This window comes from Gossypium hirsutum, chromosome A07 (assembly GCF_007990345.1).
Source record: "Gossypium hirsutum isolate 1008001.06 chromosome A07, Gossypium_hirsutum_v2.1, whole genome shotgun sequence".
Classification (NCBI taxonomy): domain Eukaryota; kingdom Viridiplantae; phylum Streptophyta; class Magnoliopsida; order Malvales; family Malvaceae; genus Gossypium; species Gossypium hirsutum.
Window position 1 is genome coordinate 7,707,105 of NC_053430.1, and position 16,609 is coordinate 7,723,713.

Below are 16,609 nucleotides of genomic sequence, written 5' to 3' on the forward strand. Positions count from 1 at the left end.
GTTTCAGTTCAGCTCTTTTGAGCTTCAGTTTAACCCTTATGGGTTTCCGTTCAACTCCTATGAGCTTTCGTTCAACCCTTATGGGTTTCAGTTTAACACTTATGTGTTTTAGTGTAGCCTTCAGGCTTCTGTTTATGATATACTCAAATCTGTAAGTCGTTCTTTGATTGGCAATAATTGGTAAGTTTTATATGAAAGTATTGTAGAAGAACTTAAGTTATTATTGATATTGAGCTCAAATAAGTGAATTAATCGATTAAAGTTGTGGTTGGCAAGCAATGTTAATAATATGCTCTATTTAATGTCTAATTATAAATGGTTTGGTAAGATTTATATTTTAGGCCTATGAACTTACGAAGTTTCTATAAGCTTACCTTTGTGTGTTTAATGTTCTTGTAGATTAACGTGTATTCAGAGGATCGGATCAACACATCAACTCACACTATCCAGATTACTCGGGTAGATATTGTTATACATTTTTGGTTTATATGGCATGTATAGGTTTGGTTTGATAATGAAGTAGTTTGAATTGAGATTATGAGACTTAGATGTGTTTGTATGTATTAGATATTGATGTGTATGGGATGATATAACATATTTTATACATATTTTGGCTTGAATTGGTGGCTTGGTTGGATTATATTGGTATGTGAAAGTATTGTGTGCAGGTTGTTTGTGGAAAGGGTGAGACAAGTGGCCTTGAAATGGCCTATTTTCGTCTACACGGGTGGAGACATGGCCGTGTGTGACGCACGGCCATACACGTGGGCGTGTAATCTGGCCGTGTATCCCCTGCACCTTAAATTTGAGAAACAGAATGCTCATAATTGAGCACGCGGGCAGAGACACGGGCGTGTGTCTCAGCTGTGCATGCTACACGACCTAGAACACGGGTGTGTGTCTTGGCCGTGTGAAACCTGCACCTAATTTTGAAAATTTTAATTAACAACACGGCCTAGCACACGGGCGTGTGGCACAAGACAGAGAGCTACATAATTTTGTATGGCTTGTAGCATGGGCGTGTCCTAGGGTCACACGAGCGTGTCCCTTGGGCTACACGGAAGTGTGAGCCCTGTATCTTGAAAAATTTTTAAAATTTCGTGAAAAATTCTTTCAGCCCTTGATTTAGTCCCGAATCGATTTTAATACTCATATTATGCCTCGAGAATCCATTTAAGGGACGTTATGAATAATCTTGGAAAAATGAATAGTAATTGATCTGAATTATCTGTAATTGTTTTGAAATTGCTAGTAATGCTCTGTAACCCTATTTCGGTGACGGATATGGGTTAGGGTATTATAATGATTGAGCTTTAAGTGCACCAAAACTGATAAGAAGTTGAAATGCCACTCTTGGTCTATTTGAACAGCCACCATAATGAACTTTAAGTGCTTGAAACCGAAAAAGACTTGAAGAGTCATTCTTGATCCATATGAATAGCCACGTACAAGACAATTAATTAGTTATTGAGCATTGACAGCTTTTTATATTCTTATTCAACTTAAAATATCTTATTTATAATGAAAATTAGCATACTATAACTTATGCATAAAAAGTAATAGCCAAAACAAACACACTTCACACACTTATGAAACTATCACACACTTATGAAACTAACTCATGCTTTAACTAAATGAACAAACAAGATGCTTAAATGTAAGGTTTAATGAATATGCAAACTAAATAAACAAATGATTTACATAATGCATGACATAATTAAATGTAAAACATATAATGCAATTTAAAGATGCAGATAAATAATGCAAGACATTAATTCATAACTAGTTCTCAAGATGTATTTAACACGTAATTAAAACTAACAACTAACTTAATTAAAAGCTAATAGCATTAAAAATACTTAAGACACATATTAACTACTCATACTAAATAAAAATTAATAAAAGATGTAGAATTATAAGTAAAATGAGATGGAAGATTTGACCTCAAAAAGCCCACAGACAAACATTGCATGAGTTTTGAACGATTTCTTCTTACATTTGGACTCTTCGAGTTTAGGTCAATCTCGAATCGTTCTTGTCAAGTTACATGATGTGACCATACTCACATCATAATTGATATTGTTATAAAGATATATATTTTTTCAATAGTTCACATAAAGGTAAAGCTATAAGACCATTTTACCAATAAAAGCCCATTTCCTACTTTATTTATGGAAATGGGCCACCTTTTTCATTGTTTACTGGATTGGGTTGAAAACACTAAAACGCATCCACGTAAGAGTGTTTTAAGGGAAAATTCCTGCAAAACGCGTTTTTGAGGGAACGATTTTTCCATGTAAGCAAAAAACGCGTTGACATGGACGCGTTTTGCTGACATGGGAAAAGCTCCCTAAGGGATGTGTTTTAACCCGTGTTTTTCTAAGGTTAGAGCTATTTGCATGTTTATTGCCTAGGGTTTATGGGTTTAAGGATTTTAGGATTAATGGTTTGTTAAAATAATTTAGGATTTTATTTTAGGGTTTAAGAGTTTTAAAAAATAAATCAGGGTGTAGATTTTTTTTAAAAATTAATTAAATTAGGTTTTAAGGTTTTTAAGTAAATTAATTAAATTAGGATTTAAAATTTTTAAGAAAATTAAATAAATTAGGGTTTAGGTTTTTAAATAAATAATTTTGTGTTTAGCTTTTAGGGTTTTTGTAAAAAGGTTTAGGGTTAAGTCTTGAAAAAATTATATTGACAAGAAGGGTTTTGTTTTTTTTTCTACAGTAGTTTCTAAAAAATTAATTTTGAGAAGATGATTCTAAAAAGATAATGTTAAAAACGCTTCAAGCAGGATGCACTGTCAGTATAAGTACTGAAAAAAGCTCCTACGTGGATGCTCTTTTTCTACAGTAGTTCTTAAAAAATAATTTTGAGAAGATGGTTCTGAAAAAATAGTGTCAAAAACGCTTCAAGCAGGATGCACTGTCAGTAAAATTACTGAAAAAAGCTCCCACGTGGACGCTCTTTTTCTACAGTAGTTCTTGAAAAAATAATTTTGAGAAGGCGGTTTTGAAAAAATAGTGTAAAAAATGCTTCAAGCAGATGCACTGTCAGCAAAATTACTGAAAAAAGCTCTCACGTGAACACTTTTTTTTATAGTAGTTATTGAAAAAATAGTTTTGAGAAGATAGTTTGGAAAAAATAGTGTCAAAATCGCTTCAAGCAGGATGCACTGTCAGTAAAATTACTGAAAAAAGCTTCCACATAGGCGCTCTTTTTCTATAGTAGTTCGTGCTTGGCCTTAGGCTATAAATGAGCCAAATTTCATTCTCATGTAACATAAGTTACAGCAAGAAAAATTAGAAAGGCTAACCAGAATAGAAATTGAAGATGAGTGAACGTATTAGTGCTGTTATTTACTATGATGGTGAGGTCCGTGACACCGAGAACGACATTATTTTTTTATCGAAGAACACAGCGTAACTAGTTTTTAACCAGAATATAGATTTAACAGAACTTCATAAAAGAATTAGATGCAAAATCTTCGGAATGACGCTAATGAGAGTTTCGTCTATTAAGTATCGATTTTATGTTTCGATTGATCCTGTTAGATATGACTAATTTGATATCAAATGTGGTCGTAGCTTGGAGGCAATAGTGCAGACTCATCTCGCTAGTGGATTACCCTATCTTGAGTTATATGTACAATTTTCATTGCCAAATGAAGTATTTGCGACTTCAACATCTACTACTATTCGAGAGGAATACACGACCCTTGCCCGACACTTCGTTAGTGGGAGATAGAACACGAAACGCCCGTGTTTGGTAGCAGTATGGAATACACAACTCCTACATAATACTCTGTTAGTGGATGGGATATGCACCTCAGTGGGTCGATGTTTGATGCTGGAAATACGTACTGGAAAATGACATTAACTTCTAGTGGTTGGCAATCCACATCTAATTGGGGACGTTACAAAATGTCCACAAGAAGGGATGATGTACTCCCTATGACGTCCATCGGTGAGGGGACCTCGTACGTTACAGATGGTGGTGGGTTGGATGATGAGTCCTATGTGGATCCACCTCGAGAGCCCGGCCCCGATGGTACAAAAGTTGTATTATTTTCTAAACCGAATCCTGTTCTTACCGAACCTAAAGACGATGAAGGGGTTCAGATGAGAAAGAAGAAGTGTTCAAGCGTTCAAGCATCTGCTCTAGAGCTTTAAGTAATATCGGGACGTATTTGTGTACTGCAAGCTATTGGTACAAATTGATGGTACCTTTATGTATGGTACAAATTTACTATTAAAATATTCAAAACAACTTTTATTTTATTAAATGAAACAATAAAAAATAGTTTGTACAAATATATTAAAAAATCAATGCATGTGCCAGTCAGAATCAGTGCCATATGGGGCTGGTCGACTGTTACATGCTAGATTCCTTCTTGGTTCAGTTTCCGGGGGGGGTTGTGGGTGTTGGGAGGATGACCTGCCTTGATAGAATAAAGAATACAAATGCATTTGTATCACCCACGGCGGAGGTGTTTGAATCTCATAAGGCGATGGGGATTGGAAATGAGATGAGCTCCCCGACAGTGCCTCGTGCGATCCTTTCTACGACGATGACCTATATATCGTCGGTTGAGTTAGAGTCATCGGGAAAGGAGATGCATCAGGCCATGTATTCCAAACTGGCATAGGACTAGGAAAAGGAAACATATAAGGGTTAGGATACATATAAGGGCTAAGATATGAACCTGACATAATTTGAAGAGGCTGTGGTGTGAGGGTCGTCATTTGAGGCGTTGGGCCTGGTGATTATGTAAGCGTTGTTGATGGGCACGTCCTTTCATCCCTTCTCCTTAGATTTAAAGGGCCTCGTCGTTCCTTTTGAACACGGATTTGCCAATGCATCTACTCTTCCGAGAGCAAATATGGCTTGCCATGGATCCTAAACCATGGCATGTAATCTAGCACGCACGCTAAATTTAGAACGATGATCGATTCACGAGTAGGTATATGATCATACCAATAATTTTAATATATTCTAAGAAGAATACCGGCCAATACATATTCGATTGCTGTAAGTCAATTTTATGCTCATTATCGAGCACCTCAGGTGTCACGGGAATTAGTTGTCAGAATCTTAATTGCCATAACACTCTATATGTCTAGTGTATCTCGACAGTAGCATAGTTGACCAATGGGACCTTAATATGCCAAATGTTTGGATTTTGAAAGAATTCATCCAAAATTACTGTCTGAATTGCCGGATCCTCATATGGTGTCCATTGAAACTATATGAATGTGATAAAAATATTAGTTATATATATAATACTAAATACTAAATACGAAATGACTATGTTATGTATATATATTTCATTTAATACTTACATGTGCTTCCGACTGTTAGTCTAATAGAAGCCGTATATCTTCAAGAGCGGTAGGTATTTTAACATAACTCGCCGAATGGTTCCACCTAATTAAATAAATTTTTAGCATAAAATTATATTTTAAATCTATATAATAATTGTAAAATCTAATATAAATTTTACCCCGTTATGAGTGAGAATTATATGGGTGGCTCACTTGAGGACATAAAAATAGAAAATAAAATCGAGCCCATAATTGTCGTAGTGATAGGAAACCTCCGATTTTGGCTTTATTTGGTTTTGTCACCTCGCACATCTCCTAGTACAATGATTCCAACACGGTATGTAACACCCCTAACCTGTATCCGTCACCGGAATAGGGTTACGAGGCATTACTAAATTTATGCATTCATTATCGTAAACTATTCACAAACATTCACATTGTTCCTTACAAGGTTATACGAAACCTTAAAACACGCTTAATAGTGGTTCGGGACTAAACCGATCACACATAAAAGCTTTCAGACACTTAGAAAAATTATACAATCACAGGTCACACGCCCGCGTGAACAGGCCGTGTGACTCATACGGATACCAAACACGCTTGTGTCATAGGCCGTGTGAAAACAAGGCATACATACTGACTTGTACCACACGGCCGAAGACATGCCCATGTGCCTTGACCGTGGTCAAAACTGACTTGGGTCACACGGCTAACCACACGCCCGTGTGTCTACCCCGCGTACCCTTTGAAATGGTCACACACGCCTATGTGCCAAGGCTGTGTACCTCACACGGCCACCAGACACGCCCATGTGTCTAGGCCGTGCTCAAGATATAGGAAACCTTAAAACATGCTTAATAGTGGTTCGGGACTAAACCGATCACATATAAAAGCTTTCGGACACTTAGAAAAATTATGCAATCACAGGTCACACGCCCGCTTGAACAGCCCGTGTGACTCATACAGTTACCAAAAACGCCCGTATCATAGGTCGTGTGAAAACAAGGCATACATACTGACTTGTACCACACAGTCGGAGACATGCCCGTGTACCACCAAGGCTGTGTACCTCGCACGGCCACCAGACACGCTTATGTGTCTAGGCCGTGCTCAAGATTGACTTTAAATTGTAAGACTACCCCAGGGGACACACGGCCGTGTAACATGATCGTGTGTCACACACGGTTGAGACACACTCCCTTGTCTCTGCTTGTGTCGACAAAAATAGGCTATTTGCAAAGCCAATTTGCCACCCTAATCTCAAGCAAACATAGCAACCAAAATAACATCATTTCAATATGTCTTTAAACAACTAAAACATGCCAATACAATATGCATTTAGCTATATCCATAAATAAAGTAAACATACCAAAACAAACCAACATATATATAAGGCATTATAAACACCACATATATCAATTATCAAGTATATAACTTAAGCCAACTTAAATGGCTAAAACACACTAACATTTACATCATTAACAAGCCAAATCACTTGGCTAACATCATAGCTCAAAATATATCAAAATGACACTAGTCTATACATGCCATATACCAAATATACAAGCTTCAAAAGTACCAACAATTGTTCGATAGTGTGATGATGCTCCTGTCGATCCCGGAGTTCCAGCTAGCTTTGACTATATAAAAAAAACATAGACAAATAACACACAATAAGCTTCATAGCTTAGTAAGTTCGTAATTAAGTAATTCAATTCATCAAATAAATACAATTCTATAATATACACATTACCAAAAACAACATCTCATTTACACAAACCTTCTTATCATGTCTCAAAACATAATTCATTAACATCTCATTTAACTTACTGATTGTAATGCTCAAATAGGTTTCGTACATACCTGTACCACATCGTACTAACCTTTTTCTCAAACAAGTCATTTTTTTACCCATTGGATCATTTAGAATAAAAATCGGATACTTAAGGATCACAATCAATAAGTACCTATACCATGGCCCGTAGCCAAATCAATGTAACTTATCCCGGAGTACCTATATCATGGCTCATAGCCAAATCAAGGTAATTCCTCACAAAGTACCTATACCATGGCCCGTAGCCAAATTAAGGTATTTATCGCTCCCAAAGTGCCGATATCATAGCTCGAAGCCAATATATTAACTTAATGACATTTCATTGCCATCATTTTTGTACTTAATGTTTAAACGAGAAATTTTGCTTATCTATTTTGTTGTCGAACACTTCCGTATAGTAGGATTCATAATTAAATCACTATCCACAATCTCATAAATACATTTTATGCAATTATTAATGCATATAACATTATTTATAATGAAATTAACATCTACGAACTTACCTCGGTCGTAAAAATAATGAAACTAGCCAATTAATCGAGTACTTTGTTCTTGCCTCGATCTAAGTCCGAGATTCTCTTTTCTTGATCTATATGTATTCGAAATTAACTCATTTAATCACCTATTCATTCAATTTCATCCAAAAATATACATTTGGTCATTTTTTTACTTTAGCCCCTAACATTTCACATTTTAACATTTTAGTCCTTATTACACAAAACACCAAATACACAAAATTCATCAAAATCATGCCTTAGCCGAATTATCTATAGGTCCCTAGCAGCCCAAAACTCTCATTTATTTCACAATTTAACCCATCAATTTACACTTTTCCCAATTTAATTCTTAATTGACATTTTTGTCAAAAATCACTTTACAAAACATGTATATCAAACACCAAACTTGCATAATTCATCACCAAACATCATAAAACTCATGGATTCATCAATGGAATTTCACAAAATCATCAACAATTTCCAAAATTAAGGCATGGGCTAGCTAGTACTCAAAGTAACGATAACAAAAAACGTAGAAATCATCAAAAACCGAACTCAATACATACCTTAATCAAAGAAAATGAGAGATGAACCCTAAAATTCTTCAATAGCTTTCTTTTCTTTTGATTTTTGGTGTGAAGAAGATGATAATGGACTAATTTTGGCATTAGTTTTAGTTTTATTTAATATAACATTAATAATCTATTTACCATATTAACCTTATTTATAACCTTTTAAAATCATTCATTTAATGGTCATTTTTGTCAAATTCTACTATCAATGGTATAATTACAACATAAGGACCTCCCATTTAATAAGCCAAAAAAATTTGGCACTTTTAACATATAGAATGCAACTTTTGCGTTTTACGCGATTAAGTCTTTTTTATCAAATTGAGCTATTAACGACAAAATTTTCATATTTCACACATATTAATTCACATACTGCAAACACCAAAAATAATATTAAAATATTTTTCTGACTCGAATTAGTGGTCCCGAAACCACTGTTCCGACTAAGGTCTAAACTAGGTTGTTACACGGTAGACCCCCAACTAAGTTTGCCAGCTGCTCTAAAATCAACGAGTTTCAGCGGCCACCTCATATATATGAGGCTTCGTGACAAGCCCGACATTAGATAACCTCCAATGATCTCAAGGATGTATGCCCGAGTATATCGTATTCTTTTTACGTTAGTCGAATCATTCCCTGGCTCTAGGATGTGTCTCGTGACCAGCCCATCTCGATCTGACATTCATAAATATTATTCAAAATCGCACCCGAAATATCGTAGCATATGGCTCCCCAATTAGCAAATTGAGTGGACCCGGTGAGTACGGATCCATCCACTGACAATCCCAATTGCAACTGCACGTCCTCCAAAGTGATGGTACACTCTTCGCATGGAAGATGGAATGTGTGCATCTCGAGTCTCCACCTCTCTATGAACGCGCTGATGAGTTTCGGGTCTAACTTGCACCCCCGGCCTATACTGGCCACGTGTCAAAAACCCGCTTCCCCTAAGTATTTTTCTATCAACGGTGATAGAAGACCAGACATATTACGAATATAACATTGTAACACCCGATCTACAGAATGTTATAAAAAATTATAAAATAAAAATTAATTAATATTATATAAATAAAAAAATATTAAATAATATTCAAAAATTGAAATTAACCATTACCATTTTTATTTGTTCGACTGAGATATGTTTATGATTGAGACGAATTAATTCTCTAGTCATTGTTAACACGATCAAATATCTTTGAAATTATAAAAAAATAATACTAATTTAGAAAAAAAATTAAAGGAAATAATTAATTAAAGAAAGCTTTGAGAAATTTAGGGAGAAATTTGAGAGCTTTTTCGAGAATTTTGTAAGAAATGTTTGTGTGAAAAAATAGGAGGGGGTTTTATAGGTTTTTTTAACATTGGACTCCCCAACGATCAAAATTTTAAATGATCATTGGGGTGATAGTTGAGGGTAAAAAACACGGGCTAAAACGTGTCCATGAAGGAGCTGATAAACCATAATATATACATATTTTTTTACCTCATGCTTGGCATATTTATGGATGATTTTTCCTTGGTTTCATTGAATTTGGTGCTCCTAATCCTTTAATTTCATGTTTTATACTGAGGAAAGCTTAGGATAACAAAAAGAGCAAGAAACGGGCCTAAAACGGAAAAATTGGACTAAATTAGTATTTCACACGACCTAGGCACTTCCACACGGGTAGACCATACGCCTGTGTGTCATGGCCGTGTCGACATTAATCCAAGTCAGAATTGCACACGGCCTGAGCACCTTCACACGACCGTGTCCCTGTCTAGCCCAAGCTTAGTTCTACTCAGAAAAGGCTAATTTTGGGCTATTTTTGGGCATTCAAAAGTCTATATAAACACCCTAGAAGAGGATTAGAGGGGGGGAAGAGAGGAAAGCAGAAAATACTCAAAGACAGCCATCAGAATCACCTCGAAGGCAGGATCTACATCAAGACTGAAGATTTCCATCCAATTTCCTAGAAGTTCTTTGGGTTTCTTTATGTTTTCTTGTTTTCCAAACTTTGAGATGTTTTCCATTATTATTATGAACTAAACTCCCTCAATACCTAAGGGAGATAAAACCTAAGACGGATCTTATTATTATTTGAGTTATATGATAAATACTTGTTCTTATTCTTAATTGTGAATTTAACCTTTGCTTTAATATTCTAGGATATTAATTCAGATTTTTGATGTCCTTATTCAGTGAAGCAAAAGTCCTTGTTTAAGAATAGATCATTCATAATTAAGCGGAGTTGCATGCAATCCCAGAGATAGGACGACATAAATCTATCGGATTAGAGTTAAATCTAATAAGGGAATCCATAAATTTAGTTAATACAACAACAGGGGTTTTAATTAGAAAGAGGTTTTGATTAATCAACCTAGAGTCAGTTGTTTTTAGTCTCGAGAGAGATATTAACATAAATCAGGGATTTCTACGGATTAAGCCAAGTGAATAAATCGTCTAACTCAAAGGTAATAAGTGAAGTTTAGGTGGATTCTTCCTTGGGTATTGCCTTCTCCATCGATTTTCCAAAAGTATTTTCCAATTTTAATCTTTGTCGTAATTTTAGTTAATTAGATAATTAGTTTTAGATAAAACATTCTCTTAAATTTTAGGCTAGACATAAGAAGATAGCAATTACTAGTACTTTTAGTCCTCGTGGATACGATATTTTCGATCTTACCATAACTATACTACTGTTGGATAGGTGCGTTTGCCTTAAGTCTAATTTTTAGTTAGTTTAATGACCATCAAGTTTTTGGCGCCGTTGTCAGGGACTAAGATATTAGGAACACTTAATTTTTATTACTTTAGCCATTTTTATTTTTATTGCAATTTAATTTTGTTTTTATTTACTAAAATTTCTTTTCTTTACTTCTGGTAGGTTTTTATAGTTTATGACTAGAAGAAACCCGTCAAGACCTCTACTTTTTGACAGTGAGATCAAGAGCACAGCTTGCAGAAACCGAAGAGAAATAAGGCGAAACCTACAATACATAGAAGAAGGGTAAGAGGACGATATTCACACCATAACTGAGGAGATGACTGAAAATTAGAATAATTCGCTACCTCCTGTGGTTGCTGCAAATCCAGTAAATCAGAATCCTGCTCCTCGTACTATGTATGATTATGTTAAACCTACTTTCACAGGAACTGAATCGAGTATAGTTAGACCTGCTGTTGCTGCAAATAATTTTGAACTGAAACCTAACACGATCCAAATGATACAACAGTTTGTTCAGTTTGATGGTTTGCAGGACGAGGATTCTAACATTTATTTAGCAAATTTTCTAGAATTCTGCGACACCTTTAAGATCAATGGCGTTTTTTACGATATCATTCGGCTTCGGTTGTTTCCCTTTTCATTAAGGAATAAAGCTAAACTGTGGTTGAACTCGTTACCTCGAGGGTCAATCACCACTTAGGAGCAAATGACCGAAAATTTTTTGCTTAAATATTTTTCGTCGGCTAAAACGGCTAAATTATGGAATGATATCTCTTCTTTTGTGCAAATGGATTTAGAAACACTGTATGATGCATGGGAGAGATACAAAGATCTATTGAGAATGTGCCCTCACCATAGATTACCCTATTGGCTACAAGTTCAAACTTTCTACAACGGGTTAAATCTCTTGACTAGACAAATGATCAACGCAGCTGCTGGTGGAACTATCAATAACAAAAAACTTGAAGAGGCTTATGAGTTCATAGAAGAGATGTCACTGAATAATTATCAGTGGCAAGTCATAGGGACAAAGGCAGCCAGTGTTTTTAACGTCGATTCAGTTGCTATGCTTTTCAATCAGGTACAACTTTTAAATAGAAAAATTGATGGTTTATTCGTTCTACGCAGGTACATCCAGTAAGGCAGTGCGATGCAAGTGGAGATGGATTAAACAATTCAGAATATCCACCCTATGGTCCCAACATGGAGAACGAGCAATTGAACTATATGGGTAATAATCCTCGACATCAAAATAACCTTATAGTAACACTCACGATGCAGGTTGGAGGAACCACCCAAATTTCTCATGGGGAGGCCAAGGAGCCTTCCAAGCTTCCAACAACAACCTTACCAGCCAGAGAAAAAGCCGAACCTTGAGAATACTGAATACTAAAACTGCACTTAAAAATCAACAAGCATCAATTCAAGGGCTCAAGAATCAAATAGAACAACTGCCTAAGATGATTTCAGAGAGACCACCAAGGAGCCTACCCATCAATACCGAACCTAATCCAAAAGTGCATGTGTAAGCAGTTACATTAATGAGTGGGAAGGTGTTAGCTGAATCGGAAAAGAAGCTGCAACCAGAAGCTGACAGAATAGAAGGTGAGGAGGAAAAACCAGAAGACAATGAAAAACCAGTGTTGAGGGAATATAAACCACCAATCTCATACCCAGCGAAGTTGAAGAAAGACCACATGGATACACAATTCAGTAAATTTCTCAAACTTTTTAAACAATTACATATTAATTTACCTTTTGCTCAAGCTATCTCGCAGATGCCTACATATGTAAAATTTTTAAAGGAGCTTCTACCAAATAAAAGAAAGTTTGAAGATTTGTCTACAGTGGAACTCAACGAGGAATGCTAGGCTATACTCCAAAATAAACTGCGAACCAAACTGAAAGATCCAGGAAGTTTTACTATTCCTTGCTTAATTGGTAGTTTGAATGTTAAGAATGCACTAGCTGATTTAGGCGCTAGCATTACTTTGATGCCATATAAAATGTTCAAACAACTTGGTCTAGGGGAACCTAAACCCAGTTGGATGAGTATTCAACTAGCTGATAGATCTGTTAAATATCTTAGGGGTATTATAAATGACGTACTTGTAAAATTAGATAAATTTATATTCCCTGTTGATTTTGTTGTACTAGACATGGATAAGGATGTTGAGGTACCTTTAATTTTAGGTTGTCCATTTTTAGCCACTGCTAGGGTTGTTATTGATGTAGGTGATGGTAAAATTTTTCTTAGAGTAGGTGGCGAAGAGATTATTTTTAAAATTTATGATGCTATGAGACTTTCTAGGGAATAGGATGACTTATGTTATTTTATTGACTCTATTGATCATGCTACTCAAGAATTTTTACAGGAAATCGTACATAAGGACATGTTGGAACTGTGTCTTGCCCAATGAGAGGAGGTAAATGATGAATATTTTGAGATAGGTAAGATAAAAGATGAACTAAATTCCAATGAACCTTCATTGAGACAGAAGAGCTACGAGGGTATTGAGGTAAATAATAAATTAAAATTAAAACCCTCTGTTGAAGAACTGCCTAAATTGGAATTAAAGAAATTACCAGATCACTTAGAATATGCGTTTCTTAGAGATAATTCCACATTACCAGTAATTAGTGCTTCAAATTTTGATAAACGCCAAATTATACATATTTTTACCCCAAATACCTAACATATTTATGGATATTTATTACTAGATTTATGGATTTTGGTGCTCTCAATCCGGTTATTTCATGTTTTGTACTCAGAAAATCACCAAGAGTCAAAAGGAGCCAAAAGGGGACAAAATGGACCAAATCGAGAAGATGATACGGCCTAAGCCTTGCCGCACAGGCAGCTCACACGCTCGTGTCTTTCGAGGGTGTCAACCAAGGCTTTCACGATTCACATGGCCTAGCCATTGACCCACACGACCGTGTGCAATTTAATGAATCGAACACTGCCTAGCAATCACGTCACACGGCCGTGGCACACGGGCGTGTCCCTTTTTTAAAGAGTTGTATTTTACACAGAAAATGATACTTAGGGAGGAAGAAAGCCAATCCAAAGCCTATATAAACACCCTAAGTATGTCTTAGAAAGGGGCCACTCCCCGCTAGAACTTTTCTGGAGAACAAAACCACACGTCGGGAATTACTTGAAGGAAGCCAGACGATCCATCCCAAAAGCCGAAGCTACTCCAAGACTGAAGATCTCTCTCAGAATTCCTTCAAGGGTTTTAGAGTTTTCTTTATGTTTTGTTATTTTCATACTTTTGAGATGTACTCTTATTTTATTATGAACTAAACCCCTTAGATACCTAAGGGGGTTGAAATCTATGATGGATCTTGTTATTATTATCTGAACTGTATGATAAATACTTAATTTGTTCTTAATTATGTGTCTTAATGCTTGAGTTAATATTCCAGGTATTAATTCATGATTTGATGTTCATATGCAGATGAGCAAAAGTCCATGCCTAAGAATAGATTTGGCATAATTAAGCAGAGTTGATCGAACGCCTAGAAATAGAGTTACGAGATTTTGCTAGATTAGGGTGAAACCTAATATGGGAGTCTATAGATCAATTTACTGCTTCCCTAGGGGTTTTAATTAAGAAAGAAATTTTGATTAATTCAACTGAGGGTTAGGTGCTATTAGTCTCGAAAGAGATAATAATATAAGTTAGGGAGTCTCATGGATCAAGTCAAGTGAATAAATCGTCTGGTTCAGAGTCAGATAACAAGTGAAATCTAGGTAGATTCCTCCTTGGGTGTCGTCTTTATCAATTACTTTTCTGTAAGTCTTTTTTTCCAAATTTTCTCTTTGCTTTAGTTTAGTTAGTTAATTAGTTTAGTTAATTAGTTTAATAAACAACCCCTATTTATTTCTAGGTTAAATAATAAAAAGATAGTTATTACTAGTACTTTTGGTTCCCTTGGGTACGATATCCCAGTCTTGCCATTACTATACTGTTGTTCGATATGTGCGCTTGCCTTTTCGTCGTGATAATAGTTAGTCTAGGTTTGATCTTTATTATAAATATTTATTACCTTTACGAGTCACGCGGTCAAGTTTTTGGGGCCGTTGCCGGGGACCTAAAATATTGGGAACGCTAAATTTTTATTACTTTAGCCATTTATTTTCTTGGAATTTAATTTAATTTTTATTATTTTTATTTATTAATTTACTTTTTCTTTCTCTTGGTAGGTTTTTATAGTTTATGACTAGAAGAAACCCGTCGGGACCATTACTTTTTGATGAAGAAATCGAGCGTATAGTTCGTATAAATCAAAGAGAGATAAGACGCAGCATACGATACACAGAGAACAAGCAAGAAGACGATACTCAACCCCCAACCGAAGATATGGCTGAAAACCAAGGCAATCAGCTACCTCTTGCAATTGCGGTTAATCAAAATCCTGCTCCACGTACTATGTATGATTATGCTAAACCTTCTCTAACAGGAACTGAATCTAGCATAGTTAGACCTACTATAGCTGCAAATACTTTTGAATTAAAACCTAACACTATTCAGATGATACAACAGTTTGTTCAGTTTGATGGTTTGCAGGATGAAGATCCCAACGCTCACTTAGCAAACTTTCTGGAATTTTACGATACATCTAAAATCAATGGCGTTTCTGATGATGCCATTCGTCTTCGGTTATTTCCTTTTTCATTAAGGAACAAAGCTAAACAGTGGTTGAACTCGTTACCACGATGGTCAATTACTACTTGCGAGCAAATGACCGAAATTTTTTTATTAAAATACTTTCCACCTGCTAAAATGACTAAATTACGCAATGATATCTCTTCTTTTGTGCAGATGGATTTAGAAACACTTTACGATACATAGGAGAGATACAAGGACTTACTGAGAAGGTGCCCTCACCATGGGTTACCGCTTTGGCTGCAAGTACAAACATTCCACAATGGTCTGAATCCCTCGACTCGGCAAATGGTTGACGCAGCTGCTGGCAGAACCATAAACAAAAAAAATACCTGAAGAGGCTTATAAATGTATTGAAGAAATGTCTCTGAATAACTATCAGTGGCAAGTCATGAGGACTAAGCCAACAAAAACAGTCGGCGTTTAGAACGTCGACTCAGTTACTATGCTATCAAATCAGGTAGAACTTCTCAATAAAAAGATTGATGATTTTTTTAGTTCTACGCAGGTACATCCAGTAATAAGGTGTGACTCAAGCGGAGGAGGTGTGCATACAGAATATCTCACAACCGAAGAGGAACAAGTCAACTATATGGGTAACAATAACTTTAGATCTCAAAATAACCCATACAGTAATACTTATAATGTAGGTTGGAGGAACCACCCAAATTTCTCCTGGGGTGGTCAAGGGAATCAAAAGCCACAAAATCCTCAGGGTTTTCAATAGTCACCTTATCAACAAGAGAAGAAACCAAACCTTGAGGAGATGCTCTCAAAATTCATATCAATGTCAGAAACCCGTTTCTAAAATACCGAGACAGCACTTAAAAATCAACAAGCATCGATCCAAGGGCTCGAAACTCAGATAGGCCAACTTTCCAAACTAATCTTCAAACGACCACAAGGTAGTTTTCCAAGTAATACCGAACCTAACCTAAGGGAACAACTCAACGCAATTAATATCCAAAATAACGAAGGAGTCGTTGAGCCTGAACCAG

General features: G+C 35.9%; 2 non-coding genes across 2 annotated transcripts; both read right to left on the minus strand.

Annotated features, from left to right (window-relative positions):
- Positions 1–11,689: 11,689 nt before the first annotated feature.
- Positions 11,690–11,796, minus strand: LOC121204307 (small nucleolar RNA R71). The gene has a single exon (XR_005899235.1). It is a non-coding gene; the product is annotated as a small nucleolar RNA R71 (small nucleolar RNA).
- A 3,938-nt stretch (positions 11,797–15,734) lies between these two features.
- On the minus strand, positions 15,735–15,841 carry LOC121204450 (small nucleolar RNA R71). Its single transcript, XR_005899375.1, has one exon. It is a non-coding gene; the product is annotated as a small nucleolar RNA R71 (small nucleolar RNA).
- Between the last annotated feature and the right edge of the window lie 768 nt (positions 15,842–16,609).